At 38.9% G+C, this 11,426-nt stretch overlaps 1 long non-coding RNA gene across 2 annotated transcripts; it reads right to left on the minus strand.

Moving 5' to 3' along the window:
• Nucleotides 1–263: 263 nt before the first annotated feature.
• LOC102985061 (uncharacterized) lies at nucleotides 264–11,088 on the minus strand. Of its 2 annotated transcripts, none has more exons than XR_447954.3 (4): nucleotides 11,013–11,088; nucleotides 10,277–10,424; nucleotides 3,682–3,725; nucleotides 264–3,223 (listed from the first exon to the last, which is right to left on the minus strand). It is a non-coding gene; the product is annotated as an uncharacterized lncRNA (long non-coding RNA). The 2 variants fall into 2 exon arrangements; XR_447953.4 differs by lacking the exon at nucleotides 11,013–11,088 and adding an exon at nucleotides 10,655–10,938.
• Between the last annotated feature and the right edge of the window lie 338 nt (nucleotides 11,089–11,426).

The following is an 11,426-nucleotide window of genomic DNA, read 5'->3' on the forward strand; positions in this document are numbered from 1 at the left end:
AGTAAACAACCTAAGTGTCCATCAATAGATGAATGGATAAACAAAATGTGGTATATACATACAATGGGATATTGTTTAGCCTTAAAAAAGGAGTAAAATCCTGGCACATGTTACAACATGGATGAACCTTGAGGACTTTATGCTAAGTGAAATAAGTCAAACATAAAAAGACAAATACTGTACGATTCCAAGTATATAGGTCCCTAGAGTCATCAAATGCATAGAGACAGGAAGTAGAATGCTGGCTGCTAGGAGATGGAGGGAGGGGAAATGGGGAGTTGTTTAATCCGTGGAGTTTCAGTTCAAGAAGATGAAAAAGTCCTGGAGATGGATGGTGGTGATGGTTGCACAACAATGTGAATGCACTTAATGCCACTGAACTGCACACTTAAAAATGGTTAAAATAATAAATCTGTCCCATGTATATTTTACCCCAATTTAAAAAAGAAAGAAAGAAAGCTATTGTGAAGCTGGGTACAAGCTCTAGAGAGCTCCCAGCCTGGAGGCTTAGTGTGAGAGGGCTGGGCAGAGGATGACTGTGTAATAAGGTGGCGCCCCAGGAGGGGCACATCCCAGTGAGTCAGGAGAGTGTGGAACCCTCACTTGGAGAGGTAAGGCAGTACAGCTAGATATCATTCATACGGGAATAAAAGACCAAACAATACACCATGTTCCCATGGCAACACAAATGTTTATGTAAACACATAGAAAAAAATCTGGAAGCTTACCACTGACAGTATCTTTGGGGAAAGTAAAGGAGAATTTTAGCTTTCCCTGAATGTTTGGGTTTTTTAACTCCAAGAATATATTTATGCATTTGTATAAGCATGTATTTATATACGAATAACAAGTTTAGATGAGAAAAGGATGGTGCGCTAGTGTCTTTGTCTTTCTTTAAACTGAAGTATAGTTGCTGTACAATATTATATGTTACAAGTGTACAATACAGTGATTCACAGTTTTTAAAGTTATTGTAAAATATTGGCTATATTCCCCGTGTTGTTATTTTATACCTAATAATTTGTACCTCTTACTCCCCTACCCCTGTATTGCCCCTCCCCGCTTCCATCTCCCCACTGGTAACCACTAGTTTGTCCTCTATATCTGCGTCTTTGTCTTAACCACATATGTTAACCAAAACAACAGCATCTATTTTGACAACATCCACCAAAAGTTTTAGGTACCATCTTGGTTCAAGCTCTATCAATCTTCATAGAGTTACAATTTTTCCCCCCACAGGGACATCCCCTTGACTTTTCACTGGGGAACATAAAATGTGTAAGAATTGTTCCCACTCTCTCCACCCCCCAGTCCTCACACCAACACTGGGCATTTTAAGTGCAGAACATTGAGGAGCTGTCAGCCTTCTCTGCCTCCATGTCAGACCCACATTTTCCATGCCACAGACAACAGCACATCTCGGCCTCTCTTGAACTCTCTCTTATTTTGATCAGGATGTTTTGTGAGAAAAGTGGAACTAGGAGTAAAGGAGGCATCAGTCGTGACTCAGTCACTTATTTACTTTTCCAAGCTGACATTTTATTTAAACCCCTATGCTTCCCTTTCCTTGTTTCAAAACTAGTAGTGATAACATTGGCTGTTCTCATAGGATTGTTGCAAAAACTAAAGAAGAATACAGATATTTAAGATAGTCTGCATGAAAAAAAATAGAACGGGATATGGAAAATACTCGAGATTAGCTGCAGATGGAAGGTAGTCTGGGTACAACATGTATTGATCCAATTAAATTGTAAAGTTGTCCAGGTATTGTCCCTTGCTTTCCCCAAGAAGCTTTTAGCCTTCGCTTCATTGGTTATCTCGCTTTGGTACGTTATGAAATGCTTGTCCCAGCAGATGGCAGAAGAGAACTGAGTCAGGAAAACCAGCCTGGACATTTCAATGGGCAGAGTAAGCCAAGTTAAAGGGTCCACATCTTAATGTGCAGGCTGAAATAGCTCTAGACCTTGATTTCATGATTGCCATTGACCTTTCCTAACAAAGCTGGGTCTGGTAAGTCATGAGGGCAACCACTGTATCAAAAAAACTTCTTCTAGAACATTCTTTCCCTGAGCATCTCCCAGGTACTAGAGACACACAGATGAATACAAAATAGTCCCTGCCCCCAGGGAGCTCACAGTTAGCTGAAATCAAACAAGGAGATGACAACTTGCATTTTGCAGGGCTGCCCTGTCATGACAGCAACTGTCTGAATGGGACAGCATGCCAGGTTTGGGTTGCCTGCTTCAAACCCTCTTAGAGACATGGCATGTCTCTCCAGCCCCACTGTCTCCATCCAAGTCCAGCTCATCATCTCTGGCCTCAATTACTGCAGCAACCTCCTAAGAGAACCCCCTTCTAGTACTAGGCTTATCTCAAGTTCATCCTCAGGGTAAGCTTTCTAAAATGCAAACATAGTTCTACTACACACCGTCTACATGAAAAGATGTAATGGTTCCTCATTGTCCTCAAAATAACACCCATACACTTCACCTTCCTTATAAGGCCTTTCATGATCTGACCTCTGCTTTCCTCTCCTGCTTCATCTCCCCCCCTCCATCTCCCATGCCATCTACATATCAACCCAAGAAATTACTTTCAATTTGCCAAATGCTTTTTACTCCCTGCTGGTCTTAGCCCAAGTTGTTTTTCTAGAATACCTTAAAACTAAAACCCATCCCCTCTGACCAGTTGTTCTCCTTAATCTGCCTAACTAGTATTTATCCTTCAGGTCTCAGATTAGATGTTATTTCCTTTGGGAAACATTCCCTGATGGTATAAGACCGGGTTGAATAACCCTCCTGGGTACCCCATAGCACTCTCTACTTCCATTTTCCTAGCATTTGTCATACTTCTTCATACTAGAAATGTGCGTATCTTCCCCTGACTACTGTAAGCTCCTTGAGGATAGGATTCCCTCTTGTTCAACAATGTATCCCCATTTCTTGGCACAGTTCCTGGTACAGAGCAGCACACAATCAAAATAAATTGAGTAGATGAATAAATAAATCATAAAACACAGTTGACACCATTCAAGGAATCATAAGATCCTTGGGACATGAGATTTTAAGAAAGTAGATCTTCCTGTGTATGTCAGCCACAATCCCTTTCCATCGAGTTGTCAACCACACATGCTCAAGACAGGTTGTTTTGGTGCAGATAGGCTGGAGACATGGAGAAGATCATCCAATCAATCTTTTCATCTACAGCAAAGATGTTCTATAACCTTGAAAAAAAAAAAAGCAAAGACTTTAATAAAGGGACTACTTGCAGAGTTCCCTTCATGGTAAAGGGAACACACAAGGCTTGGTAAGGTGTCGAGAGCCTAGCAATGGTGAGAAGCTGATACCACCCCCAAGGCCTCTTGAGACCAGAGGAGGAAATACTGTTATTAAGAGCCCAGTGAGAAAGGAACTCTGGAGGAAGGCCTGTCTAGTGGGAGTCATACATATGGGAGGATGCAACTACAGCCACAGGACGCCCAAACCAGAAGACAGCAGAGAAGAAACACCCAGGCCTCTTTTTACTCCACCATTCATCTCCCTGCCCGCCCCCGTTGGCTCTTGCTGGCTGAAACTGAAAGCCAGCTGGTAAGAGAGCCTGGGTGATGCAGTCCACAGGACTCAGCAGGGCAGAGCATGAATCTGGAAGGGAAGGAAAACAAAGAATAACCCACGTCCTTACCTAAGCCAGCATCTGGGAGAGCAGGACTGTATCTTCTCTGTGTCCTTGGGAAAATGTAATTAAATATAAAATATAGAGTTTAGTGTTTAATTTTTTCACTCCTTACATACTTTTAAAATACAGAGAGGTCCAGAAATAAATATAACAGACACTCACACACCTGCAACTCAGATGTAACACGTGAACTTTTTGTCATGCCTGTTTCAGAGTTGATGTTATTGTTTAAGGAAAAAAATCGCAGATAAAGTTAGGAGCACCCTCTTTTCTTCCTCTAATCCCTCCCCTCTCCCATTTTCTCCTGAGATAATCACTAAATTGGTAGGTATTCCTCCATTCACAATTTTGCTACATACATTTGTATGCATAAACAATATATAACATTGTTTTATATCATTTTGTAATTTACAAAGTAGTCCCATACTGTATATATCCTTTTGAATCTTTTTTTACACAGTCAGCACAATGTTTCTGAGATTTATTTGTGTTGATACATACAGATCTGGTTAGTCTGTTTTAACTTCTACGTGGTTTTCTATTGTTTGAATATTTACATTTCCTGTGTTACTAATATATTTGAATTTATTTCCACCATTCTTATTTTGTGTTTTTTCTATCTATGTTTTTCTTTTCCTTCCCTTTTTTTTCAGGGCAGGGGAGGAAGGGGAGAACCATGTTTTCTTTATTTCCTCTGTTTCCTTTAACCATTTAGGGAGTTACAGATTCTATTTCTTTTCTTTCAATTTACTATCTTAATTTTTTAACATACATAGTTGACCTAAAGAAAATATTAGGATATTAGACTATTTTAGTTCTGGATTATCCTCTCCCACCTTCCACGTTATTGTTGTCTAGAATTTTAGTTCCACATCTTTAACCACAAAATATAATCATTTAAACTTTTGTTTTTAGTCAAAGTTTATTTATATTTGTTTACATGTTTACTAATTGCCTTGCATCCTACTTCTTTCTTCTGCACTATATTTCCTTCCCTTTTTAAAAATAAATTCATTTATTTATTTATTTTTGGGTACATTGGGTCTTCGTTGCAGTGCGCAGGTGAGCGGGGGCTACTCTTGTTGCAGTGTGCAGGCTTCTCATTGCAGTGGCTTCTATTGTTGCTGAGCTCGGGCTCTAGGCGCTCAGGCTTCAGGAGTTGTGGCACACGGGCTTAGTTGCTCCACAGCATATGAGATCTTCCTGGACTGGGGCTCAAACCCATGTCCCCTGCATTGGCAGGCAGATTCTTAACCACGGCACCACCAGGGAAGTCCCTATTTCCTTCTTCTTAAAAGTGCATCTTTTAGTAGTTCTTTCAGCAAGAAACTGTGAATGATTGTTTTAATCATTATCTAAATGTTTTTATCTTTTCAAATGTTTTTTATTTCACCCTCACCCCTGAATGACAGTTTAGCTAGGATAAAATTACTAGCTCTAGGGACTTCCCTGGTGGTCCAGTGGTTAAGACGCTGTGCTTCCACTGCAGGGGTCAAGGGTTCGATCCCTGGTCAGGGAACTAAGATCCCACATGCCTCGCAGTGAGGCCAAAAAGAAAAAAAGAATTACTAGACTGAAAATTGCATTCCTTTAGCAGTTTGAAAATACAGTACTATTGCCTCTGGCCTCTACTTTTGCTGATGAGAACTCTGCTCCCCACTGATGTACTCGCCTTTGTAGATAATCTGTTTTGTCTCCCTGGTACTTTGTGTTTGTTTTTGTTCTTTGGGCGTTTGGAAATGGTATCAAATTTAAAGAAAATTTGCAAAATAAAAATAGTACTAAAGGGCTTCCCTGGTGGCGCAGTGGTTGAGAGTCCGCCTGCCGATGCAGGGGACACGGGTTCGTGCCCTGGTCCGGGAAGATCCCGTACCGAAAAAAAAAAAAAAAAAAAAAAAAAAAAAAAAAAAAAAAAAAAAAAATAGTACTAAAAATATTCATATACCATTTATCTAGTTTCATCTGCAATTAACCTTTTACTCTATCTGCTTTATTCTTTGTTCTCTCTCCATACCCATACATACACACGTACACACTCACACACACAGCACATAATTTTTTTTCTGAATCATTTGAGGATAAGTCATGCATATCATGCTCTTTACCCCTAAATACTTCAATGCACATTTCCTTAAAGACATCCTCTTAGATAACTGTCAGCACAGTTATCAACTTTAGTAAGTTTAAAATTATACATTTTTATTTAATCTTTCATTCTTATTCTGATTTTCTCAATTGACTCAGTAATATCCTTTATAGCACCCGCTCCCCTATCCCCAAAGTACACAGTCTAATCTAGTCTCAGGTATTGCATTTAGTTGTGTTGTATCTTTAACCTCCATGAATCTGGACTTTTTATATAGACTTTCCTTATTTTTTATGACATTGAAAGTCTTATTACATCCCCCTCCCCAATTTGTAAATAGGATGTTCCTCATTTGGGGGTTCTTCTAACATTTCTTCACTAGATTCATGTTATACATTCTTGCCTGGAAAATTACATAGGTGATGTGTGCTCAAAGTATCACATTTGGAAGCACATGATATTCCAAGAGAGGGAATGTTTTCTCTTTGTGATCTTAATAAAATACGCAGTAAACATGAATTGATTTTATCTTAATTGTGACTCAGCAATGATTCTACAATCTGAAGATTCATATTTAACTAGTGTTTTCATTAAGCTAGACCCAAAAATGTATAAGAAAAAACTACCCTATTCTTTCTTCCAATCTCTTCAAACTCTCTCTGCAGATCCTTCCCCTTTCCTACATGGAATCTCAAATAATAACTTAATAATTGTATTCTTTCAGGAGAGTCCAATACAATATCAAAACTATAAATTTACTTAAATTCAAGTCATCCTTTCCATGGCTCAAGAAGCAGGCATCTTTGCCCACCATCAATGGATGTGCAGCTCTGTCCCTGGAGTGTAACCACTGCTTGTCACTCTGCTGCAAGGCAGGAGCACCTCCAACCATGGTCTCTTGATTTTGGATTTTTCAGGCATGAGATATATATCTTCCCTAGGATCTTCCAGCTTCAGGAGACACATGTCAAGCTTTCCAGATACCACCATTGAAGTCACTTTCTCTTGGTTTAAAATGAGAGGGAAGCATCTTCCTGCTTCTTCTCTTTGAGTGGTCATAAGAACATAGCATATCAATGACTCTCTCCTAAAAACTCCCTCTCTAAGCCTTTTCATCTTTAACTTTTTATATAGATCTGAAGGAGGCAATTGGCTCATATTGTCAGAACCAGTTTTGCAATCTATTAGCACGTCCTGCATTTGTGACCAAGAAGCTACCTTTAAAATCGGGGTGATACTTGTGACCTATTGAACAGTTCTTGATCTTTTGGTCTCAGGAGAAACTACAAAATGGTCTTATTTTCACATCCAGTTAGCCATGTCATTCATCTCTTCTGGAAAATTCTCAGTCATTATCTTTTTGAATATTGCTTTTCCCAATCCCTTTCTCTCCTCTCCTTCTGGAACTTCTGGAACTTCAGTTGGACATACATTGGTCCATCTAATTCTATGATCTTTCTAGTCCCATGTCACAACCTCTCTTTCATTTTTTTTCATCTCATAATCCTTTTATGTGGCATTCTGGGTAACTTCCTCAGAAAAATCTTCCAGTTCACTAAATTTTCTTTCAGCTGTGTTTCGTTCACTATTTCACCCATCCACAGAGGGTTTTTTAATTCCATTGACTATTTTTAATAATTAGAAGTTTAATTTGCTTATTTTCGATATATACCTTTCCATTTTTCATAGCGTACCTTTCTTCCATTTTAACTTCTTTTTCTAAAATGTATGTGATTGTTTTAAAGATTCTTATGTTATCATCTCTCTCAGATGAGTACATGATTTTAAGCCCTCAGGGTGCTATTCCTTCCTCATGTTGTGCCTAACAACCACCCCACATGGTGGATGGTTTCCTTATGTGAGTTGTTATTTTTATTGTGAGCTAATACTTACTGAACATCTCATGCACCTGAGGTTATGAAAGTATCCCTTCAGAGTAGTTTGCATTTGTTTCTGTTGACTATTTTAGAGAGTTCATTGGTTTAGGCCATTCTATCTATAATGAAGTTAGAGAACATTTATTCAATACTTGCACGTGGCACAGGAATGGGGTTTTACTTTTAATAGAAGGCTTTTTTTCTACACAGAATATCAGGCACAGATAGGCTCACTTGCTGATTTTTTTTGGTGGGGGGTGGTGGATAACAGGAGGAGTTTTCTAGTTCCCTTTTTTTGGAGAAAGCAGCCACTCCCTGCCATCTGGTTATATGCAAGAGGTTCAGTTTAGTTCTTTGTGTCACATGCTTCCTGTCACTGCAAGGGAGTTCAATCCTTAACCCCAAGTTCCTGGGGCCCATATCAAAGGCTGGTCTATCCCTAAGTCACTGTAGCATTGGCTGGTACACCTATTGCTCCTCTTGTGAATTACCCCTTCATTTCTGCTATCTGGTAATATTTTTTTTTTTCCTTTGAGTTTGCTGTATTTTTATTTTTCCCAACGTTTTCTTTTGAAATTTTTCAATAAGTGAAAAGACTAGTATGCTCAACATTTTCATACCCTTTACTTAGATCTATAGTTAGGGGAGAAAGAGAGAGAGAGAGAGAGAGAGAGAGAGAGAGAGAGAGAAATTGGCTTCCTCTTTATTGAAGTGCCTGTTCAATGCTTTTGTCAACTTTTTCTATTGAGCTGTCTTTTTCTTATTGATTTATAAGAATTCTGGATACAACTCATTTGTCAATTAGGGGTGTGGCCAATGCCTTTTATCATCTGTAGCCTGTGTTTTCACTCTCTTAATGGTGCCTTTGATACTTAGAAGATGTTAATTAATGAAGTTAGATTTATCAACCTATTCCTTTATAATTAACTGGGTTTGGGTTTGTTTTGTTTTGTTTTGTGTTCTTCATAAGAAATTACTCTTTACCTTTATTCTATGCATTTGCAATAGTAGGTGGGGGTATCTATTAGCTCAGTCCAGCATTTTGCCAAAACCTACCATACAGCTTCTAAAGGAAAACAACATAGAAAGAGCAATAAACAATCAAGGAGCTTGAAGTTTAGCCCTCATGACACCATCTACAGTATTTGTATGACCTATTGAAAATTACATAACCCCTAGTGTTTAGTTTAGCTGGGACTTCAATCATTTGGTCATTCCATTATGTGTCTTCAAACCAATTAAATATCAATTATTTTCCCAGGGGTTTTGTTAGTTGAAACCTCAAATTTACATCATACTTAATGAGAAAAATATTTTAAGTATATTTACATTTGGATGTACTTCCTAGGGTAGGGGTTGGAGAAATCTGTAGTCATTTTGCAGTTATAATCGATGAAAAAGTTTAAATGTAAAGAAGAAAGTCCCTTCACTTCTAAAAATCTCAGTTTCCTCCTCAATAGGATGATCATATAATTTATTATACAAACCAAGACATTTTGATAGTGAAAGGAAGTGCTATTCATTGCTATTCTGGAACAACTGGTATAAACTGGGACTGTCCTCAGCATCTCTGCATGTGGTTGCTCTGCCCATTTGTAAAGTGGGAGAGATATACTAGATGATCTCAGAGATTTCTCTGGTCTCACATTCTATTACCCTAGGAAGGAAAAAAAGGAAATATCCGTATTTCTTTAAATTTATTTCCTACTCTGATAAATAGGGATGTTGTCACTTTTATTATATGGTCTAATTTTTAATAATCTATGCTATAGTGAAAATTTTAATAATTTAGATAAACTTTTAGGTAGAGGAATATGACTAAGACAGGCTAAACTTCCCTTTTGCTTTTTCCCAAGAACATGTAATCATACTCACAACTCCAGCCATGAAGTTTGCTCATCGTGCCTAGTAAGAGGCCCAATCCAGAGTGTTTGGAGTGGTCTCTGTCTCTTGGGTCTATCCCTAGTGAGTTCACTTGGAATCTAAGCCCCTCAAAACCCCATTTCTTACAGCTGTGTTCTCCATGGTCCAGACACCTCTGGCAACCTTTAAAGTTTCCTCACAAATTCCTATGAAATAACGTTAAGTGAAGAAAATAGAAGAGGCACCAAGACCAAAAAAAAAAAAAGAAAGAAAGAACGAAAAAAAAAGTCAAGAGAACAGAATAAGAAGCCTAGAAACAGACAACAGACCCATCCCCATATAAATGGTAACTTGGAACTTGACAGCAGTGGTATTTCAAACCACTAGGAAGAGAAAACACAATTTAAAATACAGTACTGGTGTATTACTAATCTATTGCTACATTAAAAAGAGGCTGGGGATACAGGGATATATGTATACATATGGCTGATTCACTTTGTTATAGAGGAGAAACTAATGCAGCATTGTAAAGTGATTATACTCCCATAAAGACATTAAAAAATTAATTTAAAAATAAAGAAATAAAAATTATCCCCAAATTCAGCAGATTAAAAGAATATGCATTTATTATCTCAGTTTCGAGGGGTCAGGAATCTAGATACCACATAGCTGGGTCCTTGGCTTCCAGGGCATCCCTCAAGAAATCAAGGTGACAGCTGGAGCTGCAGTCATCAACTCAACGTTTAGCGGGGACAGGATGTACTCCCAAACTCACCCAGTGGTTGTTAGCAGGATTATCAGTTCCTCACAGATATCAGACCAGGGGTCTCAGTTCTTTTCAGGATGTCGAACAGAAGCCATCCTTCCTTCCTTGTCACGTGTTCCTCTCCACCACAGCATCTGGCTTCATCAGAGCATGCAAGCTGAAAGGGCAAGGAAGAGAGAGAGAGAAACGGTCCTAGCAAGGTAGAACTCACAGTCTTTTGTAACCTAATCACGGGAACATGTCATTACTCTTGTCATTTTCCATTTATGGGAATATTCTCATATCCTCATATTCTAGTCTTGAGGACTAGCCCAGGAGGAAATTACACAAAGGAGCAAGTACCAGGAGGTGGAAAACATTAGAAGTCTGCCTACCACTGGGTCTTACCATCAGTCCAAAATTCCTCTTCCCAGTTTTTCCCAGGAGACCTAGCAATGCAAACCGGACTCCAAATGACCCCTTCTGCTATCCTAGTTCCATATGTAGCAATCCAGACACACTGATTTCTACTTTCCAAAGTTATTCTTCTATCCTCTACTTAGTCATGCAAATTTAGCCTGTGCTTTCAGAAAATGAAAATGGCAGACAGACAAAAGGAAAGCCTATCTAAAGTTAAAAAAAGCATTAAGGATGCTGCCAGTTTCCAAAAGAAATTTTATCCCCTGGTAAAAATAAAATCCTTATTCGGCTTGACCAGTCCACTTGACCCAGAGCCCAACAAAGGAATTTTCCTGTTCACACTCACTGAAGCCACACTGTCTTCCTGAAAGAGTTACTTGGCCCTAGGCTGTAGCTCAGCTCCTACAGAGGGACTTAAAAGGAAACAACAGTTCTTGGTCCAAAGCAATAAAGAGACAAGTGAGTCATAACAGTCTGGATTCTCAACCAGCATAAGCAGTTCCGTGAATCGCCTCTATAAAAACCCTGCCTTTCTATCCCAAGCTGTTCCAAGTGCCAAAACCTTCCATTCAAGAGTTTTATAACTCAGCCCTGTGCTCACAAATGTCACTGCACATAAGAGGGCCTTTGATCTCTAGCCATACCCAAGCCCATAGTCTGCAGCGAAGCGTGGTTTGATAGCTATCTAAAGAGAAAAGCGCTTGGGTTTTCTCTACTCGATTTCTATTCTACTTTTAATAGGCTGCTTAGCTTCAGGCAT

Source organism: Physeter macrocephalus, chromosome 11, assembly GCF_002837175.3.
Source record: "Physeter macrocephalus isolate SW-GA chromosome 11, ASM283717v5, whole genome shotgun sequence".
NCBI lineage: Eukaryota > Metazoa > Chordata > Mammalia > Artiodactyla > Physeteridae > Physeter > Physeter macrocephalus.